The following is a 10,148-nucleotide window of genomic DNA, read 5'->3' as shown; positions in this document are numbered from 1 at the left end:
ATTTATTTATTTTATACTGAACAACATACAAAGCATAATATATAAAATAACATCTACCAGAGTTTTTTCTTTGAAAGAAGCTCCTTATGTCCATTCTTGTATATCAGTGCATTACTGAAACCGATTTATTTAGCCATGGAGGGAAACAACTGAAAATATGAAATAAACACATGTAAGCTGAGACTCTCTAAAGAAACAGCTTTGTTGTTGTTCGGCTTTTCATTTCGCCATTTGTTGATTCACTTGAAGAGCGAGTAACGTAATATTGGTCAAGTGATCAGTTTGATATCAATCTTTCGTGATGCACCGTCATATTTACATTATTTGTACAGTACAAATGATTTGCTTTGGTACCTGGTCGAACTTCAGTTCTCCTCTGTCTGCCTGGCTGCGTTTCTCCAACAGCGCACTCGCAGGCAGCAGCTGCCCCGCCCCCCGCTTACTGTCTGAGCTCGGATCATACCAATATCAGGGGGGATTCACGCACAGTCGTAAATTCCCACAGTGTGCACTATGTGCTTCGAATATTGTGTGTAGTTTTTGTTTTATACAGTTGTCAGCCAGGCATCTAACTATGAAAAAATTACACTCCAAAAGACCCCGGGCCTCTGACAAAACAACCCGGGCTTAAGCCCATTAAGCCACCCCCACGCTCCGCCCCTGCTGCTGTGAAGCCAGAATCACGCGAGAAGTGGGGGCTACTCTGTTTTTCTGTTTAGCTTTAGTAAATAGAAGTACTTCCTAAGGAGGAAACAAGATGGCGGAGTGAGCAGCAACTTTACTGCAGGCGTCCGAACTTTTTGGCTTTTTTTGTCCTGAAACTCTGAATTTATTAAAAGCAATAACCCGTTTTTTGCGCTTTTTGTGCACTTCAACCAGCCACTGGAGAACTAACTGTAAACCAGCTTTAATTTGTAATTTGTCCGGGGTTAATTTTGATACTTGTTCTATGATCACGATGGATCATGACTACAACGTTTCGGTATTGAGGGAGGCGTGTGACGAGGAGGATATTCAAGATTTGGAGATCACTGACATGACTTCCAAGGACTCCAGAATCAACTGGGCTCACACTCCGACGAAAAGCCCTAACCCGAAGAAAGCAAGAGGGGTGCGAGCGCAGCCGCTGGAGGAGGAGGACACCGCTGCAGCAATCTTGCAAGCAGTCAATGTGTTAACGCAAAAGATGGATGAACAGACGGCGTTGCTGCGTAAGTTTGAAAAGCGCATTGACATGAACACGGCGGAAATAAGAAAAAATAAAGAAAGTATAGTAGAACTCCAGGAGAAAGTTGGTGAGCTGCAGAAAGAAAACAAATCCCTGCGCAGCTCCTGTGAGGAACATGCTCGATATAAGAGGAGATGGAACCTAAGGCTGACTGGTCTTCCTGAGAAAGATGATGAAAACACGAGAGAGTCAGTTATCGGGATTCTCACCAGAGTTGTGCCCTTGTCTGTGGATAAACTGAGAGAGACTGTTGATACTGTTCATCGGCTGGGAAAGAAGGGGAACGCTGCATCTTCCGGGTCCCCGAGAGCCATAATTATCCAGTTTGGCATGAGAACGGTCCGGGACGACGTCTGGAAGAAATCGAGGCATGCGAGGGTTTGCAAGGAGATGAACATCCACTTCAAGGAAGACTTCTCCAAGGAAGATCGGGAGGCTCGAGTTAAGCTGTGGCCGCTGGTCCAGGATGCCAGGAGTAAGGGAAAGAGCGTTTTTGAAGGACGGCTACGCTCTGATTGATAACCAAAGAGTGGACCCGAACTGATTTTCTTTTGTGTGACCTTTTACACCTCTCAGGTATGCTGCTGTTGATTAAGCCTATTGCTTAGCATGTCATTTAATTTAAAATTTCCCGGTTGTTAAGGGTTATTGCACTGAATAGTTATTTTATACAGGACACGGCTGCTCGTTCCTGCGTGTCTTCTTAAGTTTCTTTTTCTTTTCCCCAATACCTTTGTAATAGTGTTATATGTTATCTGTTATTTCCTTGAACGTCAGGGGGCTAAGAAACATTGTGAAGCGTAAGGCTATCTTTCTTTTTTGCAAGGAGCAACAGGCTAACTGTGTCTTTCTACAAGAGACCCATTCGGCAGAGGCAGACACAAAGTTCTGGAAAACACAGTGGGGTGAATCTGCTTTCTTTAGTCATGGTACGTCTCACTCAGCTGGAGTGATGATTTTATTTAATAGGTTTCCGGGAAATGTCATAGACTGTAAAAGTGATTCTGATGGTCATTGGCTGATGATAGTGTCAGAGATTAATGGTTCAAAATACATTCTGCTGTGTGTATATGGTTATACTAATAGAGCTCAGAATAAGAAACTTCTAACCTTCCTTTGTGAACAGTTAGAGCAATGGAAATTGAGCTATCTTGTTGACAAAGTTGTTGTGGGGGGAGACTTTAACATAGCTCCTGATCCCTCTGTAGATCGTCTTCCATCCAGGACCTCATGCCACAGTTACGATGAAAGTATCCTTAATTTGGTCAACAAAGTTAGTCTCTGTGACGCTTGGAGGCTGAAAAATCCATCTGTATCTCAATTTACTTGGTTTAATTCATCTAATAATGGTCAGTGTTCCAGGATTGATTACTGGTTAGTCTCTAACAATTTGATCAACAACATTTCTAAGTGTGAAATCTCCGCTTCCCCTCTAACTGATCACTGTTTGATTTCCTTATTCATCTCATTAACCAAGGTGAAACATCAATCCCTTATTTGGAAATTCAACAACAACCTTCTGCATAATGACAACTTCTGCCTTGAAGTGAGAAATTTAATTGTGGAAATTGATAAACTAGATATGTCACATGTGAGCAAATGGGAATGGTTTAAATTCCAAGTTAAACAGGTAGCAATTCAAATTAGCAAATCCATTGCTAAACAGAAAAGACAGGAGCAACAAAGCATTATTGAAAGAATTAACAGGCTATGCTGCAAACAGGATTTATCTCTGGACGAACATATACAACTAAACACTTTTCAATCTCAACTAGACAAAATGTTCTTAGAGAAAGCCAATGGTGCCTATGTTCGTTCAAGAGCCCGGTGGATTGAGGAGGGTGAGAAAAACTCTTCCTACTTTTTTAATTTAGAAAAATACAGACAATCAAATAAGAAGATTCAATCACTGAATATCAAGGGGGTTTTGACTGAGGACCATGACAAAATAAATGTGGAAATACTTCATTTTTACAGTAACCTTTACAAGTCAACCTATTCAACGGAGAATGGCACTGTGTTTCTGGAAAGTCTTAGAGGCCTTAATGGGACATTGGATGTGGATATAAAGGTTCGTATGGAGAGTAAACTTGCAATCGAAGAGCTGGACAAGGCAATCGGATAAATGCCCAGGGGCAAATCACCAGGTATTGATGGGCTAACAGTGGAATTTTACTCCTTTTTCTGGCATGACATTAGATTAACTCTTTACAGTGCTTACTTAGAATGTATCTCATCAACTAATCTTTCACCTACAATGAAACAAGGTTTAATCACTTTAATTCCAAAACCCAACAAAGACAAACTACTTCTGGATAATTGGAGACCCAAAACCCTTCTGTGTAATGATTATAAATTACTGGCTCATGTATATGCGAACCGCTTAAATGATTGTTTAACACATTTAGTGGATGAATGTCAGTCGGCGTTTATAAAAGGAAGACATATACACAATCACATTAGATAGATTTTTGATATGCTTGATTATCGCCAGTATATAAAGACAGAAAGCTTAGTGTTGTTTTTGGACTTTTATAAGGCTTTTGACACGGTTGAACATCCCTTCCTGCTTAAAGCCTTGAATTTCCTGGGTTTTGGGGATAACTTTTGTAATGTGATCAAAATGTTTTACAGTAACATTTCTAGCTCTGTCTCGCTTAACCCTGGAATGACACCTAGGTTTGAAGTGCAGAGAGGTATCCGTCAGGGATGCCCTATTTCCCCCAAATTGTTCATATTAACCACTCAACTGCTGGCACTTATCATCCAAAAAGACCCTGATTTGTATGGTATTAACATTTTTGACAAGGAATTCAAAATAAGCCAGTTTGCTGACGATACTGCACTGTTTTTAAGAGATAAATCCATGGTAGCTAAAGCGCTTAACACTATCTCATTATTCTCCCAGGCGTCAGGACTATGTCTGAATATTAACAAATGTGAATTGTTACCTATTCACACGTGTTCTGATTCTAATATAGCTTCTATAAGAGTTGAACTGGAAGTTAAATATTTAGGTATAGTGATTTCTAAAGATATGTCCCGAAGAGAAGACAACAACATCTGCAATCGTATCGTCGACATGAAGAAATCCCTTAGTCGTTGGTTGACCAGGGATATCACTATATTTGGCAGAGTCATCCTTTCCAAAGCTGAAGGTATCTCTAAATTAATTTACCCATGTCATTCTCTTTATGTTTCTCCCCAAAATATTAGGAAAGCCAACTCAATTATTTTTCAATTCCTATGGAAAAACAAAACCCACTATATTAAGAGATCACAGTTGGTTAAAGATTATGAGAAGGGTGGTGTCAGAGCCTTAGACTTTGAATCAATGATCGGAACTTTTAAGATCAACTGGCTCAGAGCTTGCTTATCTCAGTCTGATTCCATGTGGTTTCATATACCCAGATCTTTATTTAAGGAACTAGGAGGAATTGATTTTCTATTAAAATGTGACTTTGAGACTAGTAAAATACCTGTTACACTCTCTAATTTTCACAAACAGATTCTTCATTTTTGGAAAATGATGTTTACACACAACTTTTCTCCTCATATGTCGACCCTATGGAACAATAGAGTGATAACTGCTAACAAAAAGACATTATTTATCAGGAACTGGTTTGAGAGTGGTATCTTGTTTGTAACTGACTTGCTGGATTTGAGTGGTGCTCTATTGGATTACGTGTCTTTCTCAAAGAGACACAACTTTAATTGTCCATTAAAAGAATACAGAAAAGTTTGCTGTGCTATCCCTTTGGCCCTAAGGCAGCTGATACGCAACACAATGCTACACTCTGAGGTCAATCCAGCGCTGCCAAACCTAAAAATTGGTAACTGCATCCTAAATGATAGTAAATGTAACAATAAATTTATCAGTGTAAATTTTAAATCTATTCTTTTCCAGGGGTTTAACTCAGGTAGATATTTGCAGGCCCTTCATGGGGACCAGTCACTCATGGAAAAGGCGTTCTCAAAATTCATTCAGTGGCCTGTCTCCCCAAAAGTAAAAGAAACTCATTTCAAGATAATTAATAATATATATCCTGTGTCTGAATTTTTAAAGAGGAGGTTTAAATTTGAGGTTAACCAGTGTGCATTTTGTGATTCAGCCTGTGAAACATTACACCATTTGTTTTTCTCATGTCCTGTGTCAGCTGCCTTTTGGTTAGAACTACACAGCTGGTTATCCCTCAAGATCAACGATATTCCCCAGTTTAGTATTTCTGATATTATTTTCTATATGGCTAAACAACATCCATCTGTCTGTACTGTGATTAACATTGTCATCCTGTTAGGTAAATACCATATACATTGTTGTAAATGGAGGAATAGAAAACCATCCTTTACTTGGTTCATCAATGACTTTAAACATTATTTCATGTCACTTAAAAAACTGAAGTCAAGCAGATTTGCCGCAATCTATGATGACATTTCCCATTTGCTACTGTTTTGATTATTAACTATATTGTGTATCAACCTGTGCTCCTTTTAATTTCTTCCCCATTAATACTGTGGATCTTTTGTCTAGCCCCCTCCCCCCATATCCTTGCTGTTAGTTTTGTTGTATTGACTGTTCTTTTTTTTATCCTCCACGAGAGTTCATTTGCACTATAATGTATTATTTTGTTTGTGACTGTATTGTTCCAATTGTTAATAAAAAAAAAAAAAAAAAAATGTGAAGCAAGGGCGCCACCCGGTGGACAAATAAAAAAATTACAACTCTAAAAAAAAAAAAAAAAAAAAAAATAGAAGTACTTCCTGTCATGAATTTCAAAACAAAACTCCACAGTCAGACCAAGGAAAACAATGGAGAAAACGTAATTAAAAATTCGCCCATCATATTTGACTAAGCCTGCACCGCCTGTCTTTGATGCTCAGCTCAGGGTTACACTGCTGCTCACAGTACAAACTACTGACAAATATGTGACCGATATGAGTCATGAATCAGGCCACTTTTTAGCCCTTTTTCGATTTAAGTCATTCAAGAACGTGATTATGATCCTGTCTTATTTCACCACCTCGGTGATTATTTATTGTACTTTTCTTTCTTTCAGAAGTGTCACTGACAGCACCAATGTCTCAAACCTACACACATACACAGAGATGGTACAAAGAAAATGAAGTGTTTATGTAGCACCCTTCTACTCTGCTTGAGCATTCAAAGCACTTTATACATCATGCCTCATTCACCCAATAGTGATGGGATTTCCGGCTCTTTTTAGAGAACCGGCTCTTTCAGCTCCCAACCGGATCTTCAGGTTGTTTTGTTGCTTTAATTAATTTATTATTAACAATAATATAAAATTATGCACAAAATGAATTACTAATGTAAAAAAAACGTGGTTTTATTTATATGTTTATATATAAATATATACGGTGGCCCCTAGAGACAAAGCACGTACAAACTCCAAAACACATTTCTAGCGTTAACTGAACCTCCAAACAGAGCTACCTAGATCACTTAAATTACACAGTTGAAAGCAGGTGTGTATTGTTTGTGTGTTTATACACAAGCACTCATATATATTCAAATAATTTAAAAAAAAGTTCATTTACCTGTTACTACCACACACCACATCCGGTCGTTGGTAGTGATGTTTGATTCGTGAACGAATCGTTCAATACTCGAGAATCACTTTACTGACTCGTGAATCATGATTCACAAGCCCAACTGACTCACTGACTCATCCCTGTTGCTGTTAGCAAACTAATTCGATTATCGTAAGCATAAGCGAATCACTCAGGACTCACTCACCCCCTCCCTCCTGGCTCACAGCTTCTTCTTCTTCTTGGTTGGCAGCCAATGTTAAGGCGCATTACCGCCCCCTGGCTCACAGCGCAGTGGACATTTAGATGAGAAAATATATATTTGACACACTTAAGGAAAATACTAATAAAATACAAATAAACAAAATAAATGTTTATTAAGCAATTTTGATAGGAAATTGCTTAATTTTAGAAATGTTTTTGCTTTTTTTCTCTATAAAATAGTTTTGGTTTTTTTTAATCATTCATCTTAGCAGTGGGATTTACATGAAAAGGGAAACAAATTAAGTTTGAGTGAAAATGTAAAATTTTTGCACTCTCTGGTCAACTGACTCAGTGAATCAAATGACTCAAAAAATCCAATTCACTTTGGTGAGTGACTCATTAACACTCGATTCAGTAAAAAGAATCAAATTTACCATCACTAGTCGTTGGTACTTGCTGGCTTGTGTAGCCACTAGGTAACAAAAGCTCAACACTGCCCCCTAGCATCCTGGAGCACTTCTGTTGTGTTTTGTACGCGTTTTGGAGTTTTTATGTGTTTTGGAGTTTTTACGTGCTTTGTCTCTCTAAATATACTTTTATTTTTTCACTCCACATAAAATGTAATAAATAAATCATATAATACAAAAACCAACTATTCACATTTCAACTTTTAACTAATTAAATTTTCAGCTTTTTCCTTTTAAACAAATTTAAAGTGAAACAACACAAAACACTGCAAACCACAACACAATTAAATATAAATGATAATATGAAAACAAAAAGAACATGCATATTCTCTGTCATATGGACCTGCATGAATAAACTTTCTGAATCCTTTATCATCTCCAACTGAAAATAGTTGTGGATGATTACTATACCTTTCTAATGTGACGTTGTTGTCCCTGGCTCTCTCTCTCTCTCCCTCCCGCTCTGTTCCTGTGCTACTGACTGTAACTACCGCCCCTCCCCCCCCTGCCCATCGCAAAGCACAAGGCTCGCGTGCGGAGTGAAGCGGGAAAAAGTGCGAGAGAGAGAGAGAGAGAGAGAGGGTGAGAGAAAGAAAAAGAAACCATGGCTCCCAATAAGGAGTCGGCTCGTGTCGTTGACTTCAAAGAGTCGGCTCTAAGAGCCGTTTCGTTCGCGACCGACACATCACTATCACCCAAGCACCAAGTGCTTTCTATGTAACATTCACACATGTTCATACAATGATGAACGTATCAAAGAGCAACTTGGGGTTCAGTATCTTGCCCAAGGATACTTAAGCATGCAGGCTTGGGCAGCCAGGGATTGAACCTTCAGATTAGTGGACGACCTGGTCTACCTCCTGAGCTGCAGCCGTCCCCACATAGATGGAACTAGCACGCTTTCCATTCACAAACTTTGCTCTGCACTGTCAACATATGCACAAAATATTTGATTAAAGCATGATTCTACGAGTATCTGTAAATAAGACGACACAGTGATACTGGTCAGTGCATTTCAGAGAAAGATACCACTAGCTTCTTTCTTGGTGGTGCTCTCACACTTTTTTGCTTATTAGGATTCAAATTTATTGTCTTTACACATGTGTGAATGCAGGGTGACGAAAAACAGTTTGCATCTAATAGGAAGTGCAAAGTGCAGTAAGTGCAATAAGAGCCGATTATATACAGATAAGTTAAATAGAGAGCAAATACACAGATGTACTGATATATACAGTTGAGGGTCGTTTAAATGGTGGAATAGTTATGCACTGATTATGTCCAAAGAGACCAAATATACAGATGAACTACAGACAGATATACAGATGATCTGTATAGCTATATATGCAGGTGTAATATGAACAATTATACAGATGTGCTACATATATTCAGATGTATGTGTTAGGAGGTGGTGGGTAGGTGTATTGTTGTTGTTTGGGTTTTGTTTTCCTTTTTGGTTATAGGTAGGCGAGGCTGGGCTTGATGGCATTCCAACACACCTGCGACGCATCGGACGTCATCGGTGAGCGCTCTTAGGGAGCTGAGTCACGGACGTCTGGTGTCGGAGTATTGTCGCTGTCACAAGTGGTAACTAGTCAGCACAGGCTGCATCTGTTGGTTTTACGCTGTGGAGCTGTATGTTTTAAAGGATCCACGTTTCGCCTACTTTTCTTTGTCTTAGCCTGTTCCATCGCCTGCCCGCCTACCTAGGATTTTGTGTTGACTATTGTGGATCCGCGACGGAGTGCTACGTACCATCAGGCGGCGTTCACCGCAGCGGCTGTGGTTTGGGTGGTCAAGTAAGCTCTCCAACTCTCTCCGTCCACTTGTGTTTAACGTTCGGCTATCAACGGTATGTCATAAGCCCTGTTTTGTTCCCTGTTGTCAGGTAGCTCCGGTGCGTCTGCTGCCTACCTGCATGCTTCGGCTCCGTCTCATCGCCTCGGTGTTTACCTCCTGGCACATTTTTATTTATCACTGTATATAGCCCCTTCCCTTGTAAATATTCCCCCTTACTCGTGTATATAAAAACTTGCATCACTAACTATTCTGCGTCCGTGTGTGTTTCTGCCACGTAATCCATCTGTGTAATCCAGCCCACCTAACAGTATGAGGTAAACAGATCTACAAAGTGCTATGAATATATCTACAGTAGTGGAAGCTTAGCTCTCTGAACAGACTATAATAGTGAACAGTGTAGGCACTATAACAGAGACTATGTCCGTGTCCTAAACCAGCGGTCTCCAACCTTTTATGCGCCACGGACCGGTTTAGGTTTGGCACTATTTTCATGGAACGGCCTTTAAGGTGCAGCGGATAAACACAACAAAATCAAACTGTCATGATTCGTTGTGTGGCAGGCAGGAGAAGGACCCAAGATGCAGACTCACAGACACGGGGATAAACTTAAAGATCACAGTTTTAATGCTGGCTTAAAGGTGAAACACAAAACAGTACTGAACTAAACTGGAAAAACTAAACATGAGATGTACCAGGAACCACGGGGAGAATAACACACAACATGAGGGAGAACGCGACGCCGAACAGAGGGAGACGCAGACAGAAATACACAGAGGGTTAACGAGGAAAGTGGGAACACACGGGGAACACAGCTGACACAGATAACCATAACGAGACAGGGCGGGGTGAACATAACACTGACGGGAGACGGGCAGAGTCAAACAGGAAGTACACAGAGGTTC

General features: G+C 39.9%; 1 long non-coding RNA gene across 1 annotated transcript; it reads left to right on the top strand.

Annotated features, from left to right (window-relative positions):
- Nucleotides 1-8,968: 8,968 nt before the first annotated feature.
- Nucleotides 8,969-9,481, top strand: LOC143414958 (uncharacterized). The gene is made up of 3 exons (XR_013095570.1): nt 8,969-9,033; nt 9,128-9,245; nt 9,335-9,481. It is a non-coding gene; the product is annotated as an uncharacterized LOC143414958 (long non-coding RNA).
- Nucleotides 9,482-10,148: the final 667 nt, after the last annotated feature.

This window comes from Maylandia zebra, linkage group LG23, assembly GCF_041146795.1.
Source record: "Maylandia zebra isolate NMK-2024a linkage group LG23, Mzebra_GT3a, whole genome shotgun sequence".
Classification (NCBI taxonomy): Eukaryota; Metazoa; Chordata; class Actinopteri; order Cichliformes; family Cichlidae; genus Maylandia; species Maylandia zebra.
Note: the sequence above shows the minus strand (reverse complement) of the source record. Positions and strands in the feature narration are given on the sequence as shown.